General features: G+C 41.0%; 1 non-coding gene across 1 annotated transcript; it reads right to left on the bottom strand.

The window, feature by feature from the left end:
• Positions 1 to 17,643: 17,643 nt before the first annotated feature.
• On the bottom strand, positions 17,644 to 17,751 carry LOC148571896 (small nucleolar RNA R71). The gene has a single exon (XR_015908178.1). It is a non-coding gene; the product is annotated as a small nucleolar RNA R71 (small nucleolar RNA).
• Between the last annotated feature and the right edge of the window lie 333 nt (positions 17,752 to 18,084).

The raw sequence follows: 18,084 nt of genomic DNA, 5'->3' as shown, positions 1-18,084 counted from the left end.
TCAGAATGGACCATCCTGGATATATTCTATGATGGTTTATCTGAGCTATCAAAGATGTCACTGGACACTTCTGCAGGTGGATCCATTCACCTAAAGAAAATGCCTGCAGAAGCTCAAGAACTCATTGACATGGTTGCTAATAACCAGTTCATGTACACTTCTGAAAGGAATCCTGTGAGTAATGGGACGCCTATGAAGAAGGGAGTTCTTGAGGTTGATACTCTGAATGCCATATTGGCTCAGAATAAAATATTGACTCAGCAAGTCAATATGATCTCTCAGAGTCTGAATGGAATGCAAGCTGCACCCAACAGTACTCAAGAGGCTTCTCCTGAAGAAGAAGCTTATGATCCTGAGAACCCTGCAATAGCAGAGGTAAATTACTTAGGTGAACCTTATGGAAACACCTATAACTCAACATGGAGAAATCATCCAAATTTCTCATGGAAGGATCAAAAGCCCCAACAAGGCTTTAATAATGGTGGAAGAAACAGGTTTAGCAATAGCAAGCCTTTTCCATCATCAACTCAGCAACAGACAGAGAACTCTGAACAAAATGCTTCTAATTTAGCAAATCTAGTCTCTGATCTATCTAAGGCCACTGTAAGTTTCACGAATGAAACAAGGTCTTCCATTAGAAATCTAGAAGCACAAGTGGGCCAGCTGAGTAAAAGGATCACTGAAATCCCTCCTAGTACTCTCCCAAGCAATACAGAAGAGAATCCAAAAGGATAGTGCAAGGCCATTGACATAAGTGCCATGGCCGAACCTGTGAGGAGAGGAGAGGACGTGAATCCCAAGGAGGAAGACCTCCTGGGACGTCCAGTGACCAATAAGGAGCTTCCCTCTGAGGAACCAAAGGAATCTGAGACTCATCTAGAGATCATAGAGATTCCATTGAACCTCCTTATGCCCTTCATGAGCTCTGATGAGTATTCCTCTTCTGAAGAGAATGAGGATGTTACTGAAGAGCAAACTGCCAAGTTTCTTGGTGCAATCATGAAGCTGAATGCCAAATTGTTTGGCATTGATGCTTGGGAAGTTGAACCTCCCTTGTTCATCAATGAACTAAGTGATCTGGATCAACTGACATTGCCTCAGAAGAGACAGGATCCTAGAAAGTTCATAATACCCTGTACCATAGGCACCATGATCTTTAAAGCTCTGTGTGACCTTGGTTCAGGAATAAACCTCATGCCCCTCTGTGTAATAGAGAAACTGGGAATCTATGGGGTGCAAGCTGCTAAAATCTCACTAGAGATGGCAGACAGCTCAAGAAGACAGGCTTATGGACAAGTAGAAGATGTATTAGTAAAGGTTGAGGGCCTTTACATACCTACTGATTTCATAGTCCTGGATACTGGAAAGGAAGAGGATGAATCCATCATCCTAGGAAGACCTTTCCTGGCCACAGCAAGAGCTGTGATTGATGTTGACAGAGGTGAAATAGTCCTTCAATGGAATGAGAACTCCCTTGTATTCAAAACTCAAGGATCTCCCTCTGCAACCATGGAGAGGAAGCAGAAAAAGCTTCTCTCAAAGCAGAGTCAACCAGAGCCCCCACAGTCAAACTCTAAGTTTGGTGTTGGAGAGTTTCAACAAAGCTCTGCACATCTGTGAGGCTCCATGAGAGCCCACTGTCAAGCTATTGACATTAAAGAAGCGATTGTTGGGAGGCAACCCAATGTTTATTTATCTAACTCTATTTTTATTGTTTTTCATGTTTTCTTAGGTTCATGATCATGTGGAGTCACAAAATAAATATAAAAATTGAAAACGGAATAAAAAACAGCAGAAGAAAAATCACACCCTGGAGGAGCATCTGTTTGGCGTTCAAACGCCAGAACAGAGCATAGTTCTGGCGCTGAACGCCCAGAATGGGAGCATCCTGGCGCTGAACGCCCAGAACAAGCATGGTTCTGGCGTTCAACGCCAGAAATGGCAGCAAATGGGCGTTGAACACCCAAAATGGGCACCAACCTGGCGCTGAACGCCCAGAGTTGTGTGCAAGGGCATTTTACATGCCTAAATTGGTGCAGGGATGTAAATGCCTTAACACCTCAGGATCTGTGGACCCCACAGGATCCCCACATACCTCATCATCTCTCTTTCCGTTCATGATCATCCATTTTTTTTCCATTTACCACTCACATCCATACAACCACTACCTTCAAAATTCAACATCTCTCTCCCACCCAATCCCACCCATATGGCCGAATACACACCTCCATCCATCTCCTCCATATCCTCTTCTTCTTCTTCTATTCTTTCTTCTTTTGCTCGAGGGCGAGCAACATTCTAAGTTTGGTGTGGTAAAAGCATAGCTTTTTTTGTTTTTTTCCATAACCATTGATGGCACCTAAGGCCAGAGAAACCTCTAGAAAGAGGAAAGGGAAGACAAAAGCTTCCATCAAGGGTCTATAGCTCAGTGGTAGAACATTTGACTGCAAATCAAGAGATCCCTGAGATACCTCAGGGGATTCATTTTCTTCCACACAATTATTGGAAGCAACTAAGGGTGGAACATCAAGAGCACTCCATCATCCTTCATGAAATCAGAGAAGATCTAAAAAGCAATGAAGGAGGAGCAACAAAGGCAAGGAAGAGACATAGAAGAGCTCAAAAACATCATTAAAACGCCATCATCACTAAGGTGGATTCATTCCTTGCTCTTATTTCTTCTTTTTTTTTTCGTTTTCTATGTTATGTGCTTATCTGTGTTTTTGTCTTCATTACATGATCATTAGTAGTTAGTAACTTTGTCTTAAAGTTATGAATGTCCTATGAATCCATCACCTCTCTTAAAATAAAAACTGCTTTAATTCAAAAGAACAAGAAGTACATGAGTTTCGAATTTATCCTTGAACTTAGCTTAATTATATTGATGTGGTGACAATGCTTCTTGTTTTCTGAATGAATGCTTGAATAGTGCATATGTCTTTTGAAGTTGTTGTTTAAGAATGTTAAATATGTTGGCTCTTGAAAGAATGATGACTAGGAGACATGTTAGTTGATAATCTGAAAAATCATAAAAATGATTCTTGAAGCAAGAAAAAGCAGCAAAGAACAAAGCTTGCAGAAAAAAAAAAGTAGGCGAAAAAAAAATATATATAGAAAAAAGAAAAAGAAAAAGAAAAAGCAAGCAGAAAAAGCCAATAACCCTTAAAACCAAAAGGCAAGGGCAAATAAAAAGGATCCCAAGGCTTTGAGCATCAGTGGATAGGAGGACCTAAAGGAATAAAATCCTGGTCTAAGCGGCTAAACCAAGCTGTCCCTAACCATGTGCTTGTGGCGTGTAGGTGTCAAGTAAAAACTTGAGACTGAGCGGTTAAAGTCAAGGTCCAAAGCAAAAGAAGAGTGTGCTTAAGAACCCTGGACACCTCTAATTGGGGACTTTAGCAAAGCTGAGTCACAATCTGAAAAGGTTCACCCAATTATGTGTCTGTGGCATTTATGTATCCGGTGGTAATACTGGAAAACAAAGTGCTTAGGGCCACGGCCAAGACTCATAAAGAAGCTGTGTTCAAGAATCATCATACTGAACTAGGAGAGTCAATAACACTATTCGAAATCTGAAGTTCCTATAGATGCCAATCATTCTGAACCTCAATGGATAAAGTGAGATGCCAAAACTATTCAAGAGGCAAAAAGCTATAAGTCCCGCTCATTTGATTAGAGCTATGTTTCATTGATAGTTTGGAATTTATAGTATATTCTCTTCTTTTTATCCTATTTGATTCTTAGTTGCTTGGGGACAAGTAACAATTTAAGTTTGGTGTTGTGATGAGCGGATAATTTATACGCTTTTTGGCATTGTTTTTAGTATGTTTTTAGTAGGATCTAGTTACTTTTAGGGGTGTTTTCATTAGTTTTTATGTTAAATTCACATTTCTGGACTTTACTATGAGATTGTGTATTTTTCTGTGATTTCAGGTATTTTCTGGCTGAAATTGAGGGACTTGAGCAGAAATCAGATTCAGAGGTTGAAAAAGGACTGCTGATGCTGTTGGATTCTGACCTCCCTGCACTCAAAGTGGATTTTCTGGAGCTACAGAACTCGAAATGGCGCGCTTCCAATTGCGTTGGAAAGTAGACATCTAGGGCTTTCCAGCAATATATAATAGTCCATACTTTGGCCAAGAATTGATGACGTAAACTGGCGTTCAACGCCAGCCTTCTGCCCAAATCTGGCGTCCAGCGCCAGAAAAGGATCCAAAACCAGAGTTGAACGCCCAAACTGGCACAGAAACTGGCGTTCAACTCCACAAATGGCCTCTGCACGTGTAACACTCAAGCCCAAGCCCAAGCACACACCAAGTGGGCCCCAGAAGTGGATTTATGCATCAATTACTTACTCATGTAAACCCTAGTGACTAGTTTATTATAAATAGGACCTTTTACTAGTCTTTTTGACCATCTTTGAACGCATTGTTCTTAGACCATAGGGGCTGGCCATCTCGGCCATGCCTGGACCTTCACTTATATATTTTCATACGGTAGAGTTTCTACACTCCATAGATTAAGGTGTGGAGCTCTGCTGTTCCTCAAAGATTAATGAAAGTACTACTGTTTTCTATTCAATTCATCTTATTTCGCTTCTAAGATATCCATTCGCACCCAAGAACGTGATGAAGGTGATGATTATGTGTGACGCTCATCACCATCTCCCCTACGAACGCGTGCCTGACAAACACTTCTGTTCTACATGAATTAAGCTAGAATGAGTATCTCTTAGATCTCCTAACCAGAATCTTCGTGGCGTAAGCTAGAATGATGGCGGCATTCAAGAGAATCCGGAAGGTCTAAACCTTGTCTGTGGTATTCTGAGTAGGATTTAATGATTGAATGACTGTGACGAGCTTCAAACTCGCGAGTGCTGGGCGTTAGTGACAGACGCAAAAGGAGGGTGAATCCTATTCCAGCATGATCGGGAACCGACAGATGAATAGCCGTGCCGTGACAGGGTGCGTGAGCATATTATTCACTGAGAGGATGGGATGTAGCCACTGACAACGGTGATGCCCTTGCATAAAGCCAGCCATGGAAAGGAGTAAGACTGATTGGATGAAGATAGCAGGAAAGCAGAGGTTCAGAGGAACGAAAAGCATCTCCATTCGCTTATCTGAAATTCCTACCAATGATTTACATAAGTATCTCTATCCCTATTTTATTATATAATATTCGAAAACAACATTATCACTTTATATCCGCCTGACTGAGATTTACAAGGTGACCATAGCTTGCTTCATACCAACAATCTCCGTGGGATTCGACCCTTACTCACGTAAGGTATTACTTGGACGACCCAGTGCACTTGCTGGTTAGTTGTATCGAAGTTGTGACAATTATGAATTAAGATCAGAGCACCAAGCTTTGGAGCCATTACCAGGGATTGTTCGAGCCTGGACATCACAATTTCGTGCACCAGCATCCTACAGGTGAGCCATACATGGAGGAGCCACGACGGATCACTTTGCACGAGCAAGGAGCTCCGGATATCATACTCCAACCTTTGCAAGCATGGTATCCTAACCTTGATCCAAACTTTGAGTTGAAGAGTAGCTTGATAAATCTACTTCCTAAGTATCATGGGTTGCCGGGTCAAGACCCCATCCGTCATCTAAGAGATTTTCAAGTTGCTTGTTCTACAACTCGAAGGCATGGAGCCGATGATTTGGCTATTATGGTCTTTGCCTTTCCTTTTTCTCTTGAAGGGCAAGCAAATATGTGGTAACTAGATGAAATTTGTGACCAATTAGGATTTCTTGAGAAGAGAGTTTCTAGATAAATTCTTCCCACCGGAGAAGGCCGACTACATCCGGAAGGAGATTTCGGGTATAATGAAAAAAGACCAAGAGAGTTTGTATGAGTATTGGACTCGGTTCAAGAGGCTATTGGAATCTTGTCCACACCATGGATTGAACACTCACTTGCTCATTAGTTACTTCACTGGAGGTCTTTGTGCGGAAGATAGAAGATTGCTCACCGCTTCTAGTGGCGGTTCCCTTTCAAAGAACAAGACGGAGGGAGAAGCTTAGAAATTGATAAATGATGTTGCTGAGGCTACACAACATGTGAGGGTGAGAAGTAATCCTCTCAAGGGTGTGATAGAACCATCCCCTTCCGAAGCAAGCTTAACCAAGGTGCTTGGGGACATGACCACTATCCTCACTCAAATACAAAAAGATCAAAAGGAATACTACTCCATCCAAGCCATCCAAGCCCCACCTCAAGTTGCTCAACTTGAAGGTCCTCCTAGAATTTATGGTTTGTGCTCTAGCACCACACACTACACCGATTAGTGCCATCAAATCCAAGAGGAGCATGCTCTTGTAGTGGCCAATGTAAATTACAACAATCGTCCACCCTATCCTTCTCAAGGCCAAAACAACTACTCTCATGGTAGTAATCAAAATCAAGGGTGGAGGGATAATGCACAAGGGAGCAATCAAAACCAAAGATGGAACAATTCTTCTTCTCATTACAACAACAACCAATCTTCATCTCAATATCACAACAACAACAACCACCAAGCTAACCAAAATCACCACAACCAAAACCAAAGCAACTACACCAAATACCAAGCACCACACCATAGACAACAATCCAACCAAGCCTCTTCATCTTCCACCAATCAATTCGATGAGCTTAGAACCGCTATGGAGACACGGGACGAGAGCTATAAGGTTCAATTCGATACCATGGGCGCTCAATTAGCCAATCTCATCGACATGATCTCGAAGATGTCCATGTCCTCCAACAACACCAACCAACCCTCAAGCTCTTTTAGCCTTCCTTCCCAACCCCAACCAAACCCCATGAGCGGTCTCAACGCCATCACTCTACGGTCGGGGACTACATTGGAGGAGATACCTCCTAGGGTCATGGAAGACATTCATGAAGAAGAAGTGGTTGTTGAAGCTCCACATGAAGAGGAGGAGGTAGACAAAAGGCAAGATGAAGAAGGTGTAAGCCTTAAGGAACCCAAGAGGAAAGCTATAGTAGATGAGTCCATTCCTATCCCATTCCTTTCCTTGGTGAAGAAAGCAAAAAAACGCCAGAATTCGATTTAAACATGCTTCAAGTGTTCAAGAAAGTTGAGGTAACCATACCACTTCTTGATGCTATCCAACAAATTCTGAAGTATGCAAAATTTCTAAAGGACTTGTGCACACACAAGGATAGGATAGGAAGTTGGAGACATTATTCTTGTGTAGTTCAATTTCTTCATTGATGGAACATATTCCAAAGAAATATGGTGACCCTGGACCTTGTTTGGTGTCTTGTTGTATTGGTGGACGTACCTTTCATGATTGTATGTGTGATTTAGGAGCTTGTGTAAGCATCATGCCATTTTTCATTTTTGTGCGGTTGAATTTAGCTCCATTAAAGAAGTTGGCAGCGAAGTTTGCATTAGCCGATAAGAGTGTGATCACTGTGATGGGAATAGCAGAAGATATACCTGTGGCAATCAAGGACTTGGTCTTTTCGGTTGACTTTTACATCCTTGAAATGCCTCCAACAGAAAATAGAAGCTCATCCTCTGTTCTACTTGGTAGACCCTTTTTCAAGACCTCTAAATTCAAGTTAGATGCCTTCACTAGTAGATATTCCTTTGAGGTTGGGGACAAGACTATCAAGTTCAATTTGGAAGAAGCCATGAAGCATCCTCCCGAAGAGCATTCCATTCTCCGATGTGATGTAATTGATGAAGTGGTAACGGAAGTATAAGAAGAAGATCACAACAAGTTGTGCTACCATGTTGTTGAAGAGACGGATGACCAAGAGGATAAGCATGAGAAAGTTATTGAGAATAAACTCCATGAGCTTGATGAAAAGGAACCTCAGCTCGAGGCAAAAAGTGAACTGAAGCCTTTTCCATCTCATTTGAAGTATGCTTTTTTAGAGGACAACCAAAAGTTTCCGGTCATTATTGCTAGTGAGCTTTCTAGTGAAGAAGAGGAAAAAGCTCCTAGATGTTCTAAGAAGGTACAAGAAGGCAATTGGTTGGAGGCTAGCTGATATTGTAGGGATTGAACCTCGCAAATGCATGCATCGTATATTTCTCCAAGAGGGAGCTAGGCCGGTTAGGCAATCACAAAGGAGGCTCAACCCGACCATTCTTGATGTGGTAAAGAAGGAGGTCACTAGGCTACTTGATGCGGGTATCATATACCCAATTTCTGACAGTGAATGGGTGAGCCCGGTCCAGGTTGTCCCCAAGAAATCGGGCATCACTGCGGTTAAAAAGAATGATGGAGAAGTGGCCACCAAGAGAGTACAAAATGCGTGGCGAGTGTGCATTGATTATAGGAGGTTGAACGCCGCTACAAGAAAGGACCACTACCCTTTGCCCTTTATTGATTAGATGTTGGACCGTTTGGCGGGTAAATCCCATTATTGCTTTCTTGATGGATTCACTGGTTACTTCCAGATTCACATTGCTCCTGAAGATCAGGAAAAGACCACATTTACTTTCCCTTTTGGCACCTTTGCCTACAAAAGGATGCCATTTGGACTATGTAATGCACCTGCTACTTTTCAGCGGTGTATGACTAGTGTCTTTTCCGATCTAATAGAGAATTGTCTGGAAATCTTTATGGATGACTTCAGTGTTTATGGAACTTCATTTTATTGTTGCTTAGAGAACTTGGCCAAGGTCTTAGCTAGATGTGTTGACACTAACCTTGTCTTGAATTTTGAGAAATGTCACTTTATGGTAAGACAAGGTATAGTGTTAGGACATGTAGTATCTCATGAAGGCATTTCTGTAGACCCGGCCAAGGTCGATATTATCACCACTTTACCTCACCCCTCATCTGTGAGGGAGGTCCGCTCGTTTTTGGGACATGCAGGATTTTACAGGCGCTTTATCAAATATTTCAGCAAAATTGCTTTGCTATTGTCGCGCCTACTCCAAAAAGATGTGGACTTTGAGTTTGACAGTGAATGTGTGAAAGCGTTTGAAGAGCAAAGGAGAGTTCTTACCACAGCACCGATTGTGCGAGGCCCTAACTGGACGTTGCCATTCGAGATAATGTGCAATGCATCAAACCATGCTGTAGGTGCCGCGCTTGCACAACGCGATGGTAAACTCCCTTATGTCATTGCTTACTCTTCTAAAACACTGGATGTAGCACAATCTAACTATACCACTACAGAAAAGGAATTCCTAGCTATTGTTCATGCTTTAGATAAATTCAGATCTTATCTGCTAGGATCCAAGATAGTGGTATACATGGATCATGCAGCTTTAAAGTACTTATTGACAAAGAATGAGTCAAAGCCTAGACTCATACGTTGGATCTTGCTTTTGCAAGAATTCGACATTGAGATTAGGGACTGGAGTGGGTCTCAAAACTTGGTTGTAGATCATTTAAGCCACCTTGAGAATTTAAAATTTGACCCATTTCCGATCAATGACTCATTCCCATTGGATAGCTTGCATGATGTGTCGGATAGCTTTCCTTAGTTTGCCCCAATGGCGAACTACTTGGTTGCGAAAATCTTCCATCCCAACTTTTCTAAAAATCAAAAGGACAAGTTGAGGAGTGATTCCAAATACTACATTTGGGATGACCCTCACTTGTGGAAGAGGGGAGTGGATCAAGTAATTCGAAGATGTGTGCCAGAATCTGAATTTCAACCCATTCTTGAAGCTTGCCATTCGTCCGAATGTGGTGGCCACTTTGGGCCACAAAGGACAGCTAAAAAGATGTTGGATTGTGGATTCTGGTGGCCAACCTTATTCAAGGATGCTAACCGGGTCTGTATGTCTTGCCATCAGTGTCAGAAGTCGGGAAACACGTCCCTAAGGGATGAGATGCCTCGGCAACCTATGTTGTTCTGTGAGATATTTGATGTATGGGACATTGACTTTATGGGACCATTTTCCAACTCAAGTGGGTATCTATATATTCTGTTAGCGGTTAACTACGTGTCAAAGTGAGTAGAAGCAATACCTACCCGCCTTGACGACGCCAATACCGTTGTTTCTTTTATTAGAAATCACATTGTGTGCCGTTATGGGTTGCCACGAGCAATCGTGAGCGAACAAGGATCCCACTTTTGTAACAGGAAAGTAGAGGCATTGCTCAAACGCTATGGAGTGTTGCATAAGGTTGCCACTGCTTATCATCCGCAAACCAATGGACAAGCGGAAGTGTCTAACCGGGAGATCAAGAGAATCTTGGAGAAAGTGGTCAATCCACAAAAGAAGGATTGGAGTTTTCGGTTAGGAGATGCACTATGGGCGTATAGGACGGCCTACAAGACCCCATTAGGGATTAGTCCCTTCCGGATCGTCTATCGTAAGGCATGCCACCTTCCGGTGGAAATTGAGCATAGAGCATATTGGGCGGTAAAGCAGTGCAACATGGATCCAACCAAGGCGGGAGTGGCCAAAAAATTACAGCTAGAGGAGCTCAAGTGCTTGAGGAACGACACGTATGAGAATGCACGAATTTACAAGGAAAATACTAAGGCATTTCATGACCATCACATCCGGAAGAAGGATTTCCAAGAAGGTAATGAGGTTCTCCTCTACAACTCGAGGCTTAGATTCATGCCTGGCAAGCTCTGTTCTAGATGGGAAGGACCCTTCAAGGTGAAGGAGATAAAGCCCTATGGAGTGGTGGAGTTGTTTGATCCCAAAAGTAAAGCAACTTTCAAGGTGAATGGACATAGAGTGAAGAAGTACCATGGCTACAAGCTCCCAAAAGAGCTAGAGGTGTTCCTGCTAACGGATGCACCTAAAGGAGGAGAAGCTTAAGCGACTGAGCGTCCAACTTACGGACGTTAAAGAAAAGTGCTTGGTGGGAGGCACCCCACCGTGGTAAGATCTTCCTTGTGTATACCATCTTGTTTTTAGCTTTAGATTCTTGTGAATTTTGTGACTTCTTGATGTTATTAATTGCATAGGATTGCTAGTTTTATTGTTCTTGTTGGATAGATAGGATGTTCATATAGTTTTCCCTTATTTTGGTATGGATGAATTATTGAAGTTAGAGAAAATGCTTTGTCTTGAATGGTGCATGAATTTATAAGTGTTTTCTCGCCTACTAGCTTAACCACCTGCCAAGAATGTGTTAGAATAGCTCTTTATATGTTGTGAAAAAAAGAGAAAAAGGAAAAAAGGGCACTGACGCGCCAACACACCTTGCGCGCGTGTGCCGGTGGTGGATTTCATACTCCTGGGCCAAAAACTCGAGAGTCATGCCCGCTTTGTGCCCATCTCGCGCTAGGCACCCACGCGTCCACGTGCTTGCCGCCTGTGTGCCCTTTGTAATTTAACCATCGACGCGCAAGCGCACTGTGCGCGCGCGTGCCGATGGTGCTACATAAACTCCCTGGTACAAAAACCAGAGAGTTGTTCCACACTTGTGCCTAGCCTGTGCCCATACCAACGCGTCCGCGAACTGCGCATGTCCGTGCCGGTTGCCAATCCACTCAGGCACGTGCCAGCGCACTGTGCGCGTCTGCGCGCCTGCACTGAATGCTAACTCTGGTACATATTACCCGAGACTTAGGCCAACTTTGTGCCAATCCTATGCCAGGGGCATAGCTACACTCGCGCGTCAGCGTCATTGACGCGTGCGCGTCCCTTGTTCGATCCTCACCGATGCGCCAGTGCACTGTGCGCGCGCGCGCCGGTCGCGCGAATCAGTTTTAAAGCTGCGAGCCCTGCTTCTATCCCAATTTCTTTCTTATTTATTTCTTCTTCTTCCTACTCCATCACCTCTCTTTCTTTTCTTCTTCTTCCCCAACCCACCATCACCGTCTCTGGTTACTTACCGGCGACCACTACCGCTTCTGGTGGCTCTGCACTTCTTCTCTCCTTCTCATTCTCACAAGAAGAGAACCTCACTTTCTTCTTTTCTCCTTCTCAAGGTTCTACTTCTTCCATATCTTTTCTTTCCATTTCTTTGCTTAATCTCTTCTTCTAATTAGATTTTTTTTGTTTGTTTACTTATTTTCTATTTTAGTTACATGCTTACATTACTTGCTTTTTATTTGTTTACTTTTCCTTTTTCTTGTTCTTCCATGAATGTTGAATTTGAGTTTTAATTTGCTTTGATTGATCTTCTTGTTGTCTCTCATTTTCTTTGTCATGTAAGTGATGTTATGTGATGATTGTTCCTTCATTTTGAAATTCAAATTGGTTGAGTATCTCATAATTGCTCATTGATTGATAATTGCACACCAAGTGTTCGAGGAAATGCACGAATGCCATTTTGGTTTATTTTAATCATGTATCTTCACTTTGGTGCTTCCTCCTCATTCACTTGCTCTCTTCTAAATGCATTGAGTCCACTTTGCCTATTACTTGCCAATTAGATACTCATTGAACATGACTTGCTCTTTGTTATGGATGCTTAAGATTACTCTTCTCATGCCATTTTGCATGCTTCATTCCCTCTTGCATCCCATGCCAAGTGTTGTGACCCATATTTCTATGATTACTTTGTTGCATTGTTTCTTATGGGCAATATCTTTCGCTTGCATGTTTTTGTTGAGATGATTCTTTGGGTTTAATGCTTTACTTTTTCCCTTCCTTTTTCAGGATGGCCACCAAGAAAGGCAAGGAGAAAGCTTCAAGAAAACCGGCTGTAAAGAGGGCACCCCAAAGGTCAAACTCTAAGGTGCATTCTTCATTAGGAGCTAAACCGCTATCTAAGAAAGCGAAGGCACCCGCTCCTATTGATGAAAACGAGAAGAGCAAACCGGCAAAGGATACTTTGAAGTTCCCCAACCGCTTCTGTGAGCTTATGTTCCCCGCCATGGTTGAGAGGAATTACCATGCCGAGCATCTACTCGTGCCGCCGGACATGGTTGCTCCTTGTATTTTACCCCGCATTGAACGGCGAGGATGGGAGTTCCTTCTGAGAAAACCACGAGAGATCAAAACCTCATGGGTGGTAGAGTTCTACACTAACTACCGTCTTTCCTCTCTTCAATCGGTATACGTGCACCGAAAGCAAGTCTCAGTTTCAGAAGAGGCTATTCAGCATGTGCTTAATGTCCTACTGGTACCAAGTGACATGGATGGCTACCAAGAGGTCTTACGTCAGCGAGAAAAGTTTGGATTTGATTGGGACTCGATTATCCGAGTTATTGCTGAACCAAAGACATTTTGGACCCATGGTCGATTCAGGATGAGACCCAAGTGCATTGACGCTCGCTTCCTCACTGTAGAAGCTAGAGCTTTGGCCCAGATCCTATCCCACTATGTGCTACCTAGCACCCACAAGTTGTCTTTCATGGCGGATCTCGCTTTGCTTGTTTGGTGTATTCTCACGGAGAGACCGGTGAACATTCCACTTCTTGTCAAGCAAGTGATGGGACAAGTGCACGCCCGGGGTAATTTGCCATTTCCAGCATTGGTATCTGATTTAGTTGTTGCTGCGGGTGTTCCTTGGGAAGACATGGATACGAAGGCTATAATTCCGGCTAAGGGTGATGTGGTCTGATGAGCGGATAATTTATACGCTTTTTGACATTGTTTTTAGTATGTTTTTAGTAGGATCTAGTTACTTTTAGGGATGTTTTCATTAGTTTTTATGTTAAATTCACATTTCTGGACTTTACTATGAGTTTGTGTGTTTTTCTGTGATTTCAGGTATTTTCTGACTGAAATTGAGGGACTTGAGCAGAAATCAGATTCAGAGGTTGAAGAAGGATTGCTGATGCTGTTGGATTCTGACCTCCCTGCACTCAAAGTGGATTTTCTGGAGCTGCAGAACTCGAAATGGCGCGCTTCCAATTGCGTTGGAAAGTAGACATCCAGGGATTTCCAGCAATATATAATAGTCCATACTTTGGCCAAGAATAGATGACGTAAACTGGCGTTCAACGCCAGCTCTCTGCCCAATTCTGGCGTCCAGCGCCAGAAAAGGATCCAAAACCAGAGTTGAACGCCCAAACTGGCACAAATACTGGCGTTCAACTCCACAAATGGCCTCTGCACGTGCAATACTCAGGCTCATCCCAAACACACACCAAGTGGGCTCTGGAAGTGGATTCATGCATCAATTACTTACTCATGTAAACCCTAGTAGCTAGTTTATTATAAATAGGACCTTTTACTATTGTATTAGGCATCTTTGGTCTCAGTTTTAATCCATTGTTCATCTTAGGAGACTATTGATCACGCTTTAGGGGGCTGGCCATCTTGGCCATGCCTGGACCTATCACTTATGTATTTTCAACGGTAGAGTTTCTACACTCCATAGATTAAGGTGTGGAGCTCTGCTGTTCCTCAAAGATTAATGCAAAGTACTACTGTTTTCTATTCAATTCATTTTATTTCGCTTCTAAGATATCCATTCGCACCCAAGAACATGATGAAGGTGATGATTGAGTGTGACGCTCATCACCATTCTCCCCTATGAACACGTGCCTGACAAACACTTCCGTTCTACATGAAATAAGCTAGAATGAATATCTCTTAGATCTCTTAATCAGAATCTTTGTGGCATAAGCTAGAATGATGGCGGCATTCAAGAGAATCCGGAAAGTCTAAACCTTGTCTGTGGTATTCCGAGTAGGATTCAATGATTGAATGACTGTGACGAGCTTCAAACTCGCGATTGCTGGGCGTTAGTGACAGACGCAAAAGGAGGGTGAATCCTATTCCAGCATGATCGAGAACCGACAGATGATTAGCTGTGCTGTGACAGAGCATGTGAGCATATTTTTCACTGAGAGGAGGGGATGTAGCCACTGACAACGGTGATGCCCTTGCATAAAGCCAGCCATGGAAAGGAGTAAGACTGATTGGATGAAGATAGCAGGAAAGCAGAGGTTCAGAGGAACGAAAGCATCTCCATTCGCTTATCTGAAATTCTCACCGATGAATTTACATAAGTATTTCTATCCCTTCTTTTATTTATTATTCGAAAACACCCTTATCAATTTATATCTGCCTAACTGAGATTTGCAAGGTGACCATAGCTTGCTTCATACCAACAATCTCCGTGAGATTCGACCTTTACTCACGTAAGGTATTACTTGGACGACCCAGTGCACTTGCTGGTTAGTTGTATCGAAGTTGTGAACCATGGTAATTGCACCATGTTCTTGGCGCCATTGCCAGGGAAGGAAATAGCCATGAATTTTACATAATTAAAGTGTAATCACGATTACGCGTACCAAGTTGCTCACGTTGCCAGGGATTGTTCGAGCTTGGACATCACAATTTCGTGCACCAAGTTTTTGGCGCCGTTGCCGGGGATTGTTCGAGTTTGGACAACTGACGGTTCATCTTGTTGCTCAGATTAGGTAATTTTCTTTTTATTTTATTTTCAAAAATTTTTCAAAAATATTTCTAAAATTTTCTCATCTGTTTTCGAAAAAAAAAATATAAAAATAAAAATGTTTTCAAAAATAAAATTTACTCAGAATTTTTAAGAATGAATTCTAGTGTTTTATGAAGCATGTAAAGCCTGGCTGGCTGTAAAGCCATGTCTAAATTTATTTGGACTGAGGCTTGCAATTTGTTATCAAGAGCAATATACTCTGGTGTTAATTGATGAAGCTTGGCTGGCCATTGGCCATGTCTAGTGTTTTGGACTGGAGCTTTCATTGAAAGCTTGGCTGGCTAGTGAGCCATGTCTAATTCCTGGACTGAAGGTTTAGACTAACATGGCAAGATTCCTGGAATTCATATTAAAAATTTGGAATCCTTATTTTCCTTTTTCAACTAATTTTCGAAAAAAAAAATACAAAAAAATTAGAAAATCATAAAAATCAAAAATATTTTTCTGTTTCTTGTTTGAGTCATGAGTCATGTCATAAGTTTGGTGTCAATTGCATGTGCATCTTGCATTTTTCAAAAATTCTCATGCATTCATGGTGTTCTTCATGATCTTCAAGTTGTTCTTGGTAAGTCTTCTTGTTTGATCTTGATGATTTTTTGTTTTGTGTTGTATGGTGTTTTTCATATGCATTCTTGAATTCTTAGTGTCTAAGCATTAAAGAATTCTAAGTTTGGTATCTTGCATGATTTCTTTGCATTAAAAGATTTTCAAAATTGTGTCTATGATGTTCATCTTGACATTCATAGTGTTCTTGGTGTTCATCTTGACATTCATAGCATTCTTGCATGCATTCATTGTTTTGATCTAAAAATTTCATGCATTGCATAATTTTCATGTTTTTCATAAAAATTTCAAAAATAAAAAAATATCTTTCCCTTTTTCTCTCATCAAATTCGAAAATTTGAGTTGACTTTTTCAAAAATTTTTAAAATCAAGTTGTTTCTTATGAGTCAAATCAAATTTTCAATTTGAAAATCTTATCTTTTTCAAAATCTTTTTCAAAAATCAAATCTTTTTCAAAATTCTTAGTTATTTTCGAAAATTCCAAAAATATTTTTCAAAAATCTTTTTCTTATTTTTATACCAAATTTTCGAAAATAACAATAACAATTAATGTTTTGATTCAAAAATTTCAAGTTTGTTACTTGCTTGTTAAGAAAGATTCAAACTTTGAGTTCTAGAATCATATCTTGTGATTTCTTATGAATCAAGTCATTAATTGTGATTTTAAAAAATAAAATATTTTTCAAAACTATCTTCTTATCTTACCTTTTTCAAAAAGTTGGTTTCAAAATATCTTTTCTAACCTCCTAACTTCTTATCTTTTCAAAATTTGTTTCAACTAACTAACTAACTTTTTGTTTGTTTCTTAAACTTTTTCAAAACTACCTAACTAACTCTCTCTCTCTAATTTTCGAAAATATCTCCCCTCTTTTTCAAAATTTCTTTTTAATTAACTAATTATTTTTATTTTTATTTTTGATTTCAAAAATTTTCGAAAATTACTAACATTTTTCAAAAAAAAAAACCATTTTCGAAAATTACTAACTCTTTTTCAAAAATATTTTCAAAAATTCTCCCTCTCCCATCTAATTCTATTTATTCATTCATATCCTAACATCTCATCTCACATCTCTAGCCTCCTCACAGTTGTGTTTCTTCCATTATATTACATTCTTTGTCTCCCCCTCTTCTTCTACTCACACAGGGATCCTATACTGTGGTATAAAGGATCTCTATTATTATTATTATTATTATTATTATTATTTTTCTGTGCCCTCTTCTTTGTCATATGAGCAGGAGCAAGGACAAGAATATTCTTGTTGAAGCAGATCCAGAACCTGAAAGGACTCTGAAGAAAAAATTAAGAGAAGCTAAAATACAACAATCCAGAGATAACCTTTCAGAAATTTTCGAACAGGAGAAGGAGATGGCAGCCGAAAATAATAATAATGTAAGGAAGATGCTTGGTGACTTTACTGCACCTAATTCCAATTTACATGGAAGAAGCATCTCCATTCCTGCCATTGGAGCAAACAACTTTGAGCTGAAACCTCAATTAGTTTCTCTGATGCAGCAGAACTGCAAGTTTCATGGACTTCCATCTGAAGATCCTTTTCAGTTCTTAACTGAACTCTTGCAGATATGTGATACTGTTAAGACTAATGGAGTAGATCCTGAAGTCTACAGGCTCATGCTTTTCCCTTTTGCTGTAAGAGACAGAGCTAGATTATGGTTGGATTCTCAACCCAAAGGCAGCCTGAACTCTTGGGATAAGCTGGTCACGGCTTTCTTAGCCAAGTACTTTCCTCCTCAAAAGCTGAGCAAGCTTAGAGCTGATGTTCAAACCTTCAGACAGAAAGAAGGTGAATCCCTCTATGAAGCTTGGGAAAGATACAAACAGTTGACCAAAAAGTGTCCTTCTGACATGCTTTCAGAATGGACCATCCTAGATATATTCTATGATGGTTTATTTGAGCTATCAAAGATGTCACTGGACACTTCTGCAGGTGGATCCATTCACCTAAAGAAAACGTCTGCAGAAGCTCAAGAACTCATTGACATGGTTACTAATAACCAGTTCATGTACACTTCTGAAAGGAATCCTGTGAATAATGGGACGCCTATGAAGAAGGGAGTTCTTGAAGTTGATACTCTGAATGCCATATTGGCTCAGAATAAAATATTGACTCAGCAAGTCAATATGATCTCTCAGAGTCTGCATGGAATGCAAGCTGCATCCAACAGTACTCAAGAGGCTTCTTAT

Source organism: Arachis ipaensis, chromosome B3 (assembly GCF_059453495.1).
Source record: "Arachis ipaensis isolate K30076 ecotype BB chromosome B3, ASM5945349v1, whole genome shotgun sequence".
Lineage (NCBI taxonomy): Eukaryota > Viridiplantae > Streptophyta > Magnoliopsida > Fabales > Fabaceae > Arachis > Arachis ipaensis.
Note: the sequence above shows the minus strand (reverse complement) of the source record. Positions and strands in the feature narration are given on the sequence as shown.